This window comes from Squalius cephalus (genome assembly GCF_949319135.1).
Source record: "Squalius cephalus genome assembly, chromosome: 4".
Classification (NCBI taxonomy): domain Eukaryota; kingdom Metazoa; phylum Chordata; class Actinopteri; order Cypriniformes; family Leuciscidae; genus Squalius; species Squalius cephalus.
In genome coordinates, this window is record NC_137125.1 from 42481741 (window position 1) to 42495219 (window position 13479).

A 13479-nucleotide genomic window follows, 5' to 3' on the forward strand; every position below is an offset into this window, starting at 1 on the left:
AGCCGAATGGCTTTTTTTTTCGTCAGTAGAATGTGGCGGACTGGCGGTGGGGTAAAATGTCTCCCACATGAGGCCTTTGTCAGACTAACACGTCTACTTTTGTTTTTTTAGCAAAGGGCCTAATTCCTCTCATTAAGATTGCGCTCTTATCGAGAACAAACGGTCGTCAATATGGCCACACTCGAGCGTCAGATCTCCAGCGCCCAATATCAGTTGGTCTGGTGAGCCGAATCTGGGTTGGAGGAGTTTTAAAGGCACGAGGAACGTTTGAGTGGCATATAAAAGCTCTCTCTCTCTCTCGCCTTGATCTCTTACTGTAACACACCATCTGCACATCTGTCGCACAACGTTAACACTGCCCGCCAACACAGTCTGTTTGTCCTATTCTCTGTATCCTCTTCCATTCTTTAAAGGTTAATAGAAAAATGCTTGCCACAAAAGGTGCTGTTGTGAAGAACTGGGCCCCGCTGCAGGAATGAGAGTAAATATGTCTCCGAGCACCTCTGTGATAGCCCTCCAGGATTGCTTTGGACAGGGGTTATTGCAGAAAATTCCCAGGCATTTGTTCTCGAGTGGATCCGCCGAACAACTGCATGTTGCAGCTAATGTGGGTGTGAAAGCTGCAATCTGCCAACAAAAACCCTGGCGTTCGAGAACACACTTTAGTGGTCAAAGGGTCTTGTCGCTGAGGAATGTTACATTATTGAGGGGGGAAATATGGTGAATATAGAAATTTCTTTGAAAGGAATGATCAAAGTTTTCTTATAGCATAGATACACAAAAAAATAATCTAAAAGTGTCAAAAGGTTGACCTTAACAGCGGAGCACTCAAATATTGTATGTACGTATATATAAAATCTTAAAGAGAAAAAATGTCTATCTGGATGCTTTCATGTTTGTGTTTTTGTTTACCTCTCTCTGTTTGTCACTCTAGGAGACCATGTTGGATTTGACAGGACTGTATTCAGCTCTATATTAAGGCTGTGGGACTGGGCCACTTTGGTGGAAAACACACGGTCTCAAGGGACCAACATTACCATGAGATTCTACCTGGAACAATGTGATCGGCCACGGGGCTGCCTGGCTGCCTCCCCACCCCCGTCCAACCCTAGGTATCAGCCGCAGGAAGTCCCACACAGCCACTTCCTGTTGAGCGTACGAACAATAGCCATTGTCGCTGGCTGATATGGTGTGACCTCAGCTCCGTCTGCCATGCCTGGCTAACCATAAATCGTCCACCTTTAAACAGCTTGAACAGTGAAAGATTGACGAGACCGCGGCGCCGAGGAGCACAAACAAAAACAGAACGCGACAAAAAACCCCAGCTCGCTCAGAACGTGTCCAGGTCATAAACAGGGGTTGTTTATCCGGGGGTTTTCACTTTATCACATAGGGTGGAAGTTATCAGATGTCTACAGAATCACACTATGTTTCAATTGTTCCATTGTCATGTTCAAGTCTGTTTCAAAGATTGGGTTTGGCGGATTGTACACTAGACTTGTTGGCGGATTGTTGATAGACTGGATTGGGCCTGAAAGATTTTGAACTAACACAATACGGGACGGTATAGGTGGTACGGTCCAGTAAATTCTACACATAAGGGCTATCGCACAGTTCACAGTGGGAGCCTTGGGGTCAAGGCGAGATCACATGTACCCCTTTTCCACCGCCACGTTTCCTTTGTCCGTTCTCGAACCGTTCCACGCATTTCCAATGCAGAAAAGGGGGCTCCGGGCTGGAAAGATCGGTTCAACTCCAGCCCTAAAACTTGCTGGTCTCGAACGGACCTGGGGAGCGGGGGGGGGGCGGAGAAATACTGCCATAATGTTGTACTACATTGCTCTTTACATCTAAATATATAAAACTATGCATGCGAGATAGACCCAGTGTGTGAGAGAGCAAGTGAATCAACGGTTTCAGTTTATCTCTGAAAAGGACAGATGAGAGCAAGGCAGTTAATGCACTTGGTTCACTAAAATCACTCCCGGTACTGTGAACAGCAAAACAGAAGTGCCGCACTGCCTGCACAAACACTGGGATGTGCTATACATATTTTTTAAAACTGGTTATAGTCAGGTAAACAACACATAGTAGCGTTACGTCGCCGTCCGTTCCTCAAGCCTGTGGAAACACGAGGTCGGTTTGCAAAAGGCTCCAGTTTGCCTGGCCGAGAACAGGCTCTGGCTCCAGAACGCAAACCATTCTGATGGAAAAGGGATAGTAGAACATTCAGTGGGTTCACAAAGTCATGAGATCACATTGAAAATCAATTTAAAAATGTATTCTAAACCTGGATATAAGCAAAACGTTTTAGGATTTTGAACAATAGAAAAGAAACATTATGATATAAAACTAAGACTGATATTTTCTTTTCATATTTTTTTTTCTTTATTAGCCTGATTGTATAGCAGCCTAGAGCTTTGCAAAGGCCCAATAATTCTATTCATTTTAATAAATGTAACAAATAAAATTACTTCATTTAAAACAATCATTTTCACTAGCACTCTCAGATGTTTCGGACTTACAGTAATATTAACAACAACAACAATAATAATAATATATTAAATTAAAATAACTATTAAATAAAAAAATAAAAAAACATTTTACAAGCATTCAGACTTTTGGGAATTATTATTTGTAATGAATCATACAATAAGCATTTTCGTTGGCTCTCTCAGAATTTAGCTCTCTGTTCTGTACGTTTACAACAGGACTGAATGCTGAAGAAGAGTGCGTTTCTCTTTCGCAAACTGTGGACCCCCCCCCCCTTTTTTTTTCTGTACATGGCAGCTGCTGCCTTGATGCTTATGGGGATTAGACAGAACTCTCACACAATCTGTCTCTCTGTCTCTGCTGCTCCCTGATGCAGCACGCAGGGTTGTGGGGCTGCTGTTTTACCTGGAGAGGTGAGGTATCGTTTTAGTGGTGGCAGTCGCTTCCCGCACGGCATTAGAGGCTCATTCCTAAGCCGTTGATGACGGTCGTGGATAAATACTGGACACACTGCATGAGAAAATGTTGGATTGTTGTGGTTCAGTTTGTGTAGGATCACCTTAAGTTTGCATACACTTGTGTGTGTTGCATGTGTAATTTTGTCTGAGGGAAGACGGTTTAGGTTGATTGAGTTTTATCCCACCGCCAGCAAGAATATGTCACATTTTTAGTTCTCTGTTGTGCGCACAGAGCGGTCTTGTCACTTGCCCAGTGTGTGCGCTTGCGTGTGCGAGAGAGAGAAAGCGAGTTTTTTGGGCTCGCTGTCGGCTTTAGTTATTAGTCACTCACTCTATCAAGAGATGCTTTCTCTCCCCCCCTCCAAATGATTCTTTAGTAATAAAGCTTTAAGCAGACAGCTGTAAGCTGGAGACCAAATACACCCATATATTAAACATCTCCCTGGCTGTTTGATATGGGCTGATGAGAGACTGTCTGCATTTGTATCCTCCTCTCTAAATCCCTTCAGCATTAATCACTGTGCTTATAACACAGATAGGCTATTTAGATATAGAAGAAAAGCAGACTGGAAGATTACCAAATTCCCATCTTATCTTCTGTGAAGACAAATGGGGCTCCCAAAACTCGCAAGACTTTAAACCACAACAAATAATATGGAGAATCCAATAACGAACCCCCAAAATGAACATTGCAGCAAGGGCATTTATAACAATGTGAGACAAAAAATAGTTAATTTGCTGGATTCACTTGCTAGGAGAGCCTGAACTAGCCGCCTTTTGTGCTGTTTATGTTTTATAAAGCTGTTCAGTGACACCGTGCTGCTTTATTTTGGAAAATATAATCAAATGCATTTAATGAAAGCTGTTATGAGTTGATCATAAGAATTTTTAAGTCTTACACTAAATTTTTATAGTAAAAATCTGGCAGCTCTTCTCGCCAGAACTTTACTGTTAAAAAATACAGTGACAGCAAGCATTAAAGGATGACATTTTGATAACTGTATGTCATTAAAGTAAATAATGTTAATGTACCAACCTATTTACTGTAATATATCAATCTACTTAATGACGAAAAATAAATATATAGAGAGAGAGAGAGAGGGAGAGAGCAATTCATAATTTTTACTTTGGTTTAATTGTAACAATATTTTTCTATAAATGTATTTCCATTGCCTTAATTGTTAAATATAAATTTATTTTTAAATTATAAGCTAATTCATACATTTGATACTTTTCTTCAAACTGTCACTGGGGCAGTACAAAAGGTGCACTTTTGTAACTTATTTACCCCTTAAGGGGCATATTAGTATCTTGAAGGCACATATTATTATGTAAAGTTTACATATTAATAGCTAAATGGTTCCAAAGGGTTCCACTATTGTGACAGCTTTTGTCCCATTTTTTTTTTTCCGGAGAGACCTTATGCATTACATAAAATTGGAGAAAATGTTTTATTTCTTAACATTTAAGATCATACTTTTATGATTTTTATTTATTTATTCAGTATTTTTTTTTAATGACGTTATGATTTTATTATTATTCTTTTTTGTAACAATAGATGGCTTTATGTAACATCTAATAGCTCCAGGTTTATAACAGTCAGTAAAAGGAATCTGAACAGTTAATCGAGGATGTCAGTGACTGAAAGAAACTGAAGGATTAGTTCTGGGCAGTTTCTCGGATGGAAAGCACAGATATGGTTCAGCTTGAACAGGACGCAGGATGCATAACTTTGCGTATCGTTTGAGACTGTTTCCTTCATTCTTTTGCTTGGAATAGAACAGACGGATCTGTGTTTCCGATGTGGCAATGAGCTATACATGACTGTGCATTAGAAAGGGAGAAAGTCCTGCAGTTTGACTGTCAATGAATACTTAATTCTCTACCGGCTTGCAATAAGACTTATCCACCGCTAGAGGTCAGTTATGACTATTTTTGAGCATCGAAGTCTGTGCAAAAATATCCTCTCAAGCCGCTCAATGTGATTTACATGCTGTACCTACATGTCTTACATGTTATGTTATAAATACACATTCATGTATCATAAAATATAATATGCAGTAGATTAGATATGGCTTATTAATCAAAATGCTATAATTTTCCTCTCATCAAAGGACTATGTAAAGATTAAGCATTAGGGTTTTTAATATTCTGCTATAATTGATCACTGTGAGCTTTAGCTATTTGACTTGTGCCGTGTTTTCACCCTGAATAATTGCCCTTAACCAATTTCCCCAGAAGCAGCTTCATTCTTGGTTTGTGAAGCCCACAACATAACGAAAATACCTCAGTTATGCTTGCTTTGTTTTTTAAACCTTGGCTTTTCTCTAACAACAGGACAATAACGTCAATGTCATTTCAATTGCAACATATTAACAACCAGTCTGTTTTAATATGACAAACAGACTTAAAATGTTTTAAATGCCAATATTGGCCTTAAAAGTAAAAGCAAATAGCCTACGCAAAATAAATGTTTATCCACTTTTAAAAGATCCGCATTACATGCTAAACTGTTCTTAGGGTTCAAGTTCACTAGACTGTTTGATAGCAATTTGAGGGAATCTCTTTAAGTGGGTCTCTCGATTAGGCTACAGTCGACGTCTGTAGCCTATTATCAATGAAATAACAAGAGTTATATCGTAATTGTCGGATATATATACTTATCTTATGTATTTTATTACAGGAGAGAAAAGCCCATTCAAACTTCGATGCTTAGGACTGTGCATGTTCGGTGGCGCGCGCAGAGGAACCTGAATATGCGCGTGCACGCGTACTTGATGTGCGCGTCAAACTTCTGCCAGAATATAACTTACAAACAAACAAACTTCAAACAAATAAGCCAGAATACAATTTATTATTTTTTTTTAATCGTTGAATAAACCTGAACAAAAGCTCCATGAAATTTAATGTTTCACTCAAATAATAAATTGCATTAAATGCAGATCTTATTGAATAATCCACGGATGTTTGGATAGATGAAATCAAATCGGTAGCAAATTTCATTTTAGGAATCAAACATGCAGAAGCAAATGCCTTGTCTCTGTCTGAGTTCATGGCCAATTCAGAAAATGTCTAGTTTTGGTTCCTATTAAATTGAATAAGTAGCATTTTATGAATACTATAGCCCACTAGGCCTATTACATAAATTCGGTTATAAATCAAAATAAACATTATTAGCATATTTGTTTGTATACGCACATTTTAAGCACATTGCAAAACATTTTGAAAACACTAGCGTGTTGTTGTGTAATAGAGATGCCCTGGCTCGTGACTTGACAGGTAAATTAAAACAGGGCGCATGTGGGAAACTGCTACAGTGCACGAGCTCATGACGGGCGCGCGATGAACACCTGTGCGCATCCCTGCGCCACCGGCACACAGGTTATGTATAAAGCATTTACACACTCTCCTGACAGTAATTTTAGCCAGAATTTATTGAGGTTCATGCGTAGACAAGTCAGTGTTGCTCGCGAGGGAAGATGACATGACGGTTATTGACATTTGCGCCTTAATATAAGGCACCTGAAGGGGCTCGCGCTGATTAGACCCCAGTGAAGAGGCGTTCAAGAGCAGCTACAATTGTGAATGAATAAGAAAGTGTGTCAAAAATGAACTCTGCGCTCACTCAAATTTAGACATCCCAAATGCAGTCTTTGCGTGCGGAATAGCTACGATTTAGTCTACGTTTAGCAGGACCTATTTGACATTACCTGAACGAGAATTATATTCAGAGAAGTAGCCTACAGACGTCGAGTGCTGTCGCCTGTAGCTCGCGATGCGCCTCAGGTAGAGCGCGCGCACATTAACTGCTATGAACTGCATGTAGCGCTTTAGCCAAGCCCAGTGTTTTGGATTTAAATGGTCCAGTTTTGACACATTTGCTTTGCTCAGCCGAGCATTGACGCTAAGGTAACCACTCTTGGCTCAGAGCCTGTTGTTTAGAACACGAAACAAATTGACTTCTCCTCCCCCAAGTCTTTGCCTTTTGTAATTTGCTCTGGCGTTGTTGTTTGTGTGTGACCAGCCCTGGGATTTCACCTCGTCCTTGAGAGACCAGCGCAAATCAACCCAAATAAAACATCCCGACCCTGTTTACCTCTCCCGGAGGGTCGTTTTCCTTCGAGACACGTGGACGAAGCCGTACACAACATTAGGTGAGTGATTCGAGACCGCATTGAACTTAAAGTTGTAATATGTGAGTGTGTTTAGGTGGTCAGTATGAGAGCGCGCGGAGCCTCGGCTCGCGTGACTGCATGTCGATGAGCGCCCTTAACCGGCAGGAGCTCCGCGATCTCTCCCTCTCTCAGACCGCTATTATTGCGATCTTTCCCTATTCCATATTCAGAGTAATCCAGCTGGGATTAGAGCGCGTTCCCCGCCAATCATCAGCAACTCGAGTCTCGATCATTCCTGCCTCAGACCGCAGCAGATCTCACTCCAAATGCTGTCAGTTTCACTATCAGCTCTTTACATAATTATTTGTACATTTTAATTTAGCTGCTGTGCATATACTGAAAAGGTGTGCATATGGCTAATATCCTTGCTATTCGTTCACCCCAACTTTTAATTATTCTCTTACACATCTTTGAAGAGTTAGGTAAATGTGTTTTCTGCAAGCCCACAGACATAAAAAAAACTTTTTTTTACTTAAAAGTAAACTTAAATAATATATTTATAAAGTTGTAAAGGTAAAATATAATTGTAGGACAGAATAAAAAAAAAGCTTAATCACTCTGTTGAAAAATTAAACTACTTTATATGAACAGTCAGTGTTGGTGCAGATGTGCAATGGTCAGTATATGAGCCTTATGATTAATTATATAGTGCAATAGTAAACAATGTGGCAAAACGGTGCTTAAATGTATTTATAGTAAACTTTCACACTTATTGAAAAGTAAGTTGCGGTTTCTTCTGTTAATTGGTGTACGGAAAAAATAAATCATTGCAAACGCATCCCTGAATTGTTGGTTTGAAATGCACTTAATCATAATTTGGAGAAACATAATTTTCTTAATTATACATAAGAGGAACTGTGACATTTAAATAAAAGATGAATATTGTTTGACTTCTAAAATACAACTTTTTGAAGTTCAGTCACCCCAGGGCACGTTCAAATCTTTACACTGACCATCCTTTTTTTTAATTTTAGGCGTGTACTGTACAGTATTTCTTTCATGTGCAGTTTTTTGCACTCACAAATATGACTTGCACAGAAAAGGTATGATTTTTAAATATTTTAATGGATCTTACTGCTGTATAACAGATCGCAGTGAACTCCATCATAAAATCCAGCTGTTGAGTTCACACATAAATCTTATGAAAAATTAACGCTGACTTCTGTTGAGAGGAGAGAAGTAATTTGCTCAAGTAAGTCATATATTACTGGGTTGACTTTAATACGCTGGTGATTGATTTCAGTGTTCACAAATTCATAAACGTTGTGATAAAGTAGTCATATAATCAACTAGTGTGATTTCTATAATTTATTATAGGAATGAAATGTAATGTAATAGAAAGACAAGGGTTTAACAAGCAAAAGAGAAAAAAGTTCCAATGAAGTCTGATGGAAATGATGGAATTCATTTTCTCTTTTTAGTGGGGTCATGTTGAAAGCACAAAGGCTGTTCCGTTTTTGTCAAATGTTTTATTAACACTTTATACAGAGTGAGTTTTGGCTATTACCCTCAAAGCCTTGCCTCATAATTTCCATAATGACTTTTTTTTTTATTATTATTTTTCTTCATTGTCAGGCTCTTTTAAGAGACAGTTTTTGTTTCTTCATTCAGAACCCATTGACTTTGTTTTGAATTGAATCCTTCTCTGACAGCATAACTAGAAATTCTATCTTGGATGTTGCTGTTTTTAATACCAGTACTCCAACAGAAACTTCCATTGAAAAAAAAAAAAAAAAAAAAAGATTTTTAAAATAAAATATCATGTCGTAAGAGTTATTTTAAGCCGTGTTAGTCGCAGAGTTTCTCCATATCTCCACGCAGAATCAGGGATTGGTTTCCGATTGCAGGGAGGGAGAGAAACATTTCTCTCTCTCTCTCTCTCTCTCTCTCTCTCTCTCTCTCTCTCTCTCTCTCTCTCTCTCTCACTCATTCACTCACTCATTCACTCTTGTCATTCAGATAGATAAATTCACATTGCTCTTCAGATTATCTCTTAACCAGTTCTGTGAATACATCGCTCCGCACACAGCTGGATTATAGACCAGATATAGTCCTTATCCCCAAGGCCACTTCTAAACTGACTCTCAAAAGAAAACAAAAAAAAAACATGGCCGTGTAACTCAATAAAAAAGAAAACGGATAGAACGAGAAAATTTTTAGTTCTTTCTGGGGGAATTTCTAAAGAGCCTGGATTTCATTTTCTGTTTTAATCTCGTCATCAGTTCATTTTCGTAAATACTACTCACCATCATTTCATTCCCAACCACATAACTTTCCTTCTTCTGTAGAACTCAAAAAGAGAAGTTTTGAAAGATGTGCTCTGCTGCTCTTTTCCATTCCATTACACGGGGACTGGAAACTGTCCATTCCCACAGTATTCATTTTTTTCATTCCACTGTGCTGCTTTTCCATCGCTTGTATATGAAAACATGCATTCGATGGACATGTTTGACTGTTGTACTCACATATTGCATCTTTTTCAGCGTCTCGTGCATAAAACAAAATTCAAGTTAAAAGAAATTCAGCTTTTTAAAAAAATGTCTCTACACCTTGCATTTTTTTTCCGTTCCACTGCCCCGCATCTTACATTTTTAAAAGTAAAAACGTGTTGTGTAAGTGGCCCCTAAAAGTGTTATAAAAGTGACCTGAATCGTTTAAGTCTCAGCATTAGGTCATTAATCACTAAAAAATATCTCCTTTTGTATTCTGCAAAAGAAATGAAATAAAAGGGGTTTGCAATGACATGAGGGTGAGTAAATTATTTCAATTTTCGTACGTTGCCCTCAGGAACAGAAGAACAGATCAGAATCCTTTTCGCCTACCATATCTCCTCTGTTGTCCGTTTGAACTATGTTGATCACAGGACAGGAAACGGTAAACAAATTCTTCAACATGTGGCGGCCTGCTAGAGCATTCTCTCTCTCTCTCTCTCTCTCTCTCTCTCTCTCTCTCTCTCTCACTCACTCACTCACTCACACACTCTCTCTCTCTCTCTCTCTCTCTCTCTCTCTCTCTCTCTCTCTCTCTCTCTCTCTCTCTCTCTCTCTCTCTCTCTCTCTCTCTCTCTCTCACACTCTCTCTCTCTTTCTCTCACTCTCTCTCTCTCACTCTCTCTCTCACTCTCTCTCTCACTCACTCAATGCAGCATGGAATAAAAGTGCCGGTTGGAGTTGAGTGCTCAGTCGAAGAATGTGTGTTAGCGGTGGTTGGTCACAGTAGTATTCGTTCGGCGTCGAGAATGAACGATGCTGTGGTGTACTTTTAGACAAAATTGAAAAAGTGAACGCAACAGTTGAAAACGGGATAGTCCTCAATGATAGTTTGATCAATGTTTTCCCACTTGTTAATCCAGCGAGAAAGGATTTACTTTCCAATGTGCCTCCATTTATTAGTGACGAAACGCTGAAACATAAATTATCTCGATATGGACAGTTGGTTTCGGCGATTTAAGAAAATTCCCTTAGGCTGCAAATCCCCGTTGTTGAAACACGTTGTGTCTTTATGCAGACAAGTATATATGATTTTGAGGAGTGATATTGATGAACTGAATATTGCTTTTAAATTCAAAGTTGATAGCTTTGATTATGTGATTTTTGCAACAACGGAGCGCATGAAATGCTTTGGATGCGGGAAAGTGGGGCACTTGGTACGTGCTTGTCCAGACAAAAATGTGTCAAATGGTATAGAAGATGAAAGTGGGTCTCAAAGTCATAATGAAGGTCAGAGGGTGGAAAAAGAAAGCGAAGTTGGTGAGGTTTCGGATTTGAGTGTGGACGATGAAGAACCATGAAGTAATAGAGTGAAGAGTAGTGAGAAATTAATTCAGAAAAAGATGAGACAATGGATATTGAGTTTGATGAGATGGTGGGTGAATTACTCAAAGAGGACGAAGCAGTATTTAAAGTGCCATCAGTGAAAAGGAAGTCTAATCTTGGTTAGATTGTAACTACATCAAAGAAAAAGGCACAAGATGAGACCATTACCAAAAGTTCTGGGGAGGTGTTGAATGCAAGTGATTTGTCTGGCTCATTACATTTTTCCATAGTGGTTACAGTTTTGAAAGAATGAAAAAGTTTTCTCCAGTGCACAAAAGGAATGAGGAATGTTCAGGTTATAGACTATTTTCCTGATCTTTCCTTATTTATTGACTCAGTAAAAAGTTTAATGAAACAAAAAGGTGAAGGATGTCTGTCAAATCCTGATGTGGAAATCAAACCTGCCTTTGCAAATCAAAACCAATTGCTGGCTCTTAAAGGAAAAAAAAACAGCCTTAGCAGATCTATTAGGTACAAGGTCTCAGGGGCGTTGGTTAGATCCAGATTTCAGAGTCTTTCTGAAATGGATGCCCTGTCCAAGTTCTTCTTCAGTTTAGAAAGGAAAAATGGCCAAAGAAAAAAAGTATTCAGTGTTTACGGTCAGAAGATGGAAAAGTTCTGACTGAGGTTTCTGACATTAGAAAAAGGGCTGTCGGTTTTGATAAAGAGCTGTTTTCCAACAGTGTTGTGGATGGCCAGTTAATGGCTGAATTTGTGTCCAATCTACCAAAAGTAAATGAAGATTCATATGCAGAACTGATACGTCCTAGCCTGGTTAAAACCAGACCATTCTCAGTAGTAACTGAGTCATGGCCTGACAAAGCTCCATAGACAAATCATTTCCAAAGGGGTGTCACCAACGGGCGTCGCTCAAATGCCTCTGGGCGCAATTGGATAGACCTAAAACCAATCAGAGCGATCGTCATCGTGTAAAGCCATATGCTGCGTCCCAATTCGCCTAAGTTACACTACGCCATAAAAGTATGTACTCTTTTTGTGAAGAAAAGGTATTTACTTTTGAATGTGTAGCAAAAAAGTAGGCAAGCTTTGGGACATACAGTACTACTACGTCATCTTTATCGAACGGATCTGTCGCGTGCATCCTGTCACGTAAACTGCCCTGTCAATCATCGTGTCACAGTTAAAATCCTCTATTAAATCTAATTTAATTTCCTACCGTTTCGGAGAGAAATATAGTAGCACGTTCATCTGCCAGTGGGTCTTTCATGGAGACTGTCCTCATGTGTTTGCAATTTGAATATAATAATGCATTTAAAAGTTGAACGGACGTCGCTCAAATGCCTCTGGGCGCAATTGGATAGACCTAAAACCAATCAGAGCGATCGTCATTGTGTAAAGCCCGCCCCAACATTTCTGATTGGTGCCGCGATTTCTAGGCCATGGAAATGGGCTTGAATGAGCTCTTTGCCAGACTACTTGCATAGCAAATCTGAATTTGCCGGAAGTTGTCTGGGTTTTCCCAGGCTAGATATGTCCCTTAACAATAGACAAACTTTTTAATGCTTTGCAGAGAATGAAGAATGGTAAAGCACAAGTATTGGATGGGTTGCCTGTTGATTTTTATAAGGCATATTGACATTTGTTGGGAGAAGATCTACTTACAGTTTTAAGTGATAGTTTGGATAAAGGACAACTGCCACTAAGCTGCGGAAGAGCTGTTTTAACTTTGCTCCCCAAGAAAGGTGATCTCAAAGAGATACAAAACAGGAGGCCATTTTCTTTATTATGCACTGATTATAAGATTTTATCAAAAGCTTTGGCGAACAGACTGAAGAAAGTAATTGGACAGGTAATACATTTAGATCAATCCTATTGTGTACCTAATAGATCAATCGTGGATAATATATCCTTAATTCAAGATGTTTTGGAAGACTGGAAAAAAATTTTTTGGGAAAAAATGTGGCCTAATTTCCCTAGATCAAGAGAAGGCGTTTGATCGGGTGGATCGTCAGTTTTTATGGTACACGTTCGAAACTTTTGGTTTTTCCACCTGCTTTCACTGCCTTGATTAAAGTGCTTTATGAAAATATTGAAAGTGTACTGAAAATCAATGGTGGTTTGAGTAGCCCTTTTAAAATTCAAAGGGGGATTAGACAAGGATGCACCTTGTCAGGGATGCTTTACTCTATAGCAATAGAAACCATGCTAAATAAAATTAGGAGTCATTTAGATGGTTTTTACAGATGAGAGTAACTTTCCACCTATAAAGCTATCAGCATATGCAGATGATGTTTTAGTTTTAACCAGTGGACAAGGTGATATTGACAAGCTGGTTGATATTGTTAACATTTATGCAAAAATCGCATCTGCAAAAGTAAACTGGGCCAAAAGTTCAGCATATAGTGTTGGAAAATGGAATGAAGGAGAGCTGGTATTACCAGGTGAAATGGTTTGGTCACAAAGAGGTCTGAAATATCTTGGAATATTTTTGGGTGATGGAATAATAATGCAAAGAAACTGGGAAAATATTCTTGAAAATGTAGAAGGAAGATTTGAAAGGTGGAAATGGCTTTTTAC

At 39.0% G+C, this 13479-nt stretch overlaps 1 protein-coding gene across 8 annotated transcripts in view; it reads left to right on the forward strand.

The window, feature by feature from the left end:
• Window positions 1-13479, forward strand: part of sox5 (SRY-box transcription factor 5) — a 235917-nt gene that overhangs the window by 15690 nt on the left and 206748 nt on the right. For 4 of the 8 annotated variants that reach the window (XM_079869705.1, XM_079869706.1, XM_079869710.1 and 1 more), the window contains exons 1-2: window positions 6660-6860; window positions 6976-7105. The exons of 1 other annotated variant lie outside the window; for it this stretch is intronic. The gene's annotated coding sequence lies outside the window, so the exon portion shown is untranslated. Of the gene's footprint in view, window positions 1-946; window positions 1113-6251; window positions 6333-6659; window positions 6861-6975; window positions 7106-13479 lie in introns of those variants that run through there. 3 more of the 8 variants (XM_079869708.1, XM_079869707.1, XM_079869709.1) reach the window with 3 other exon arrangements.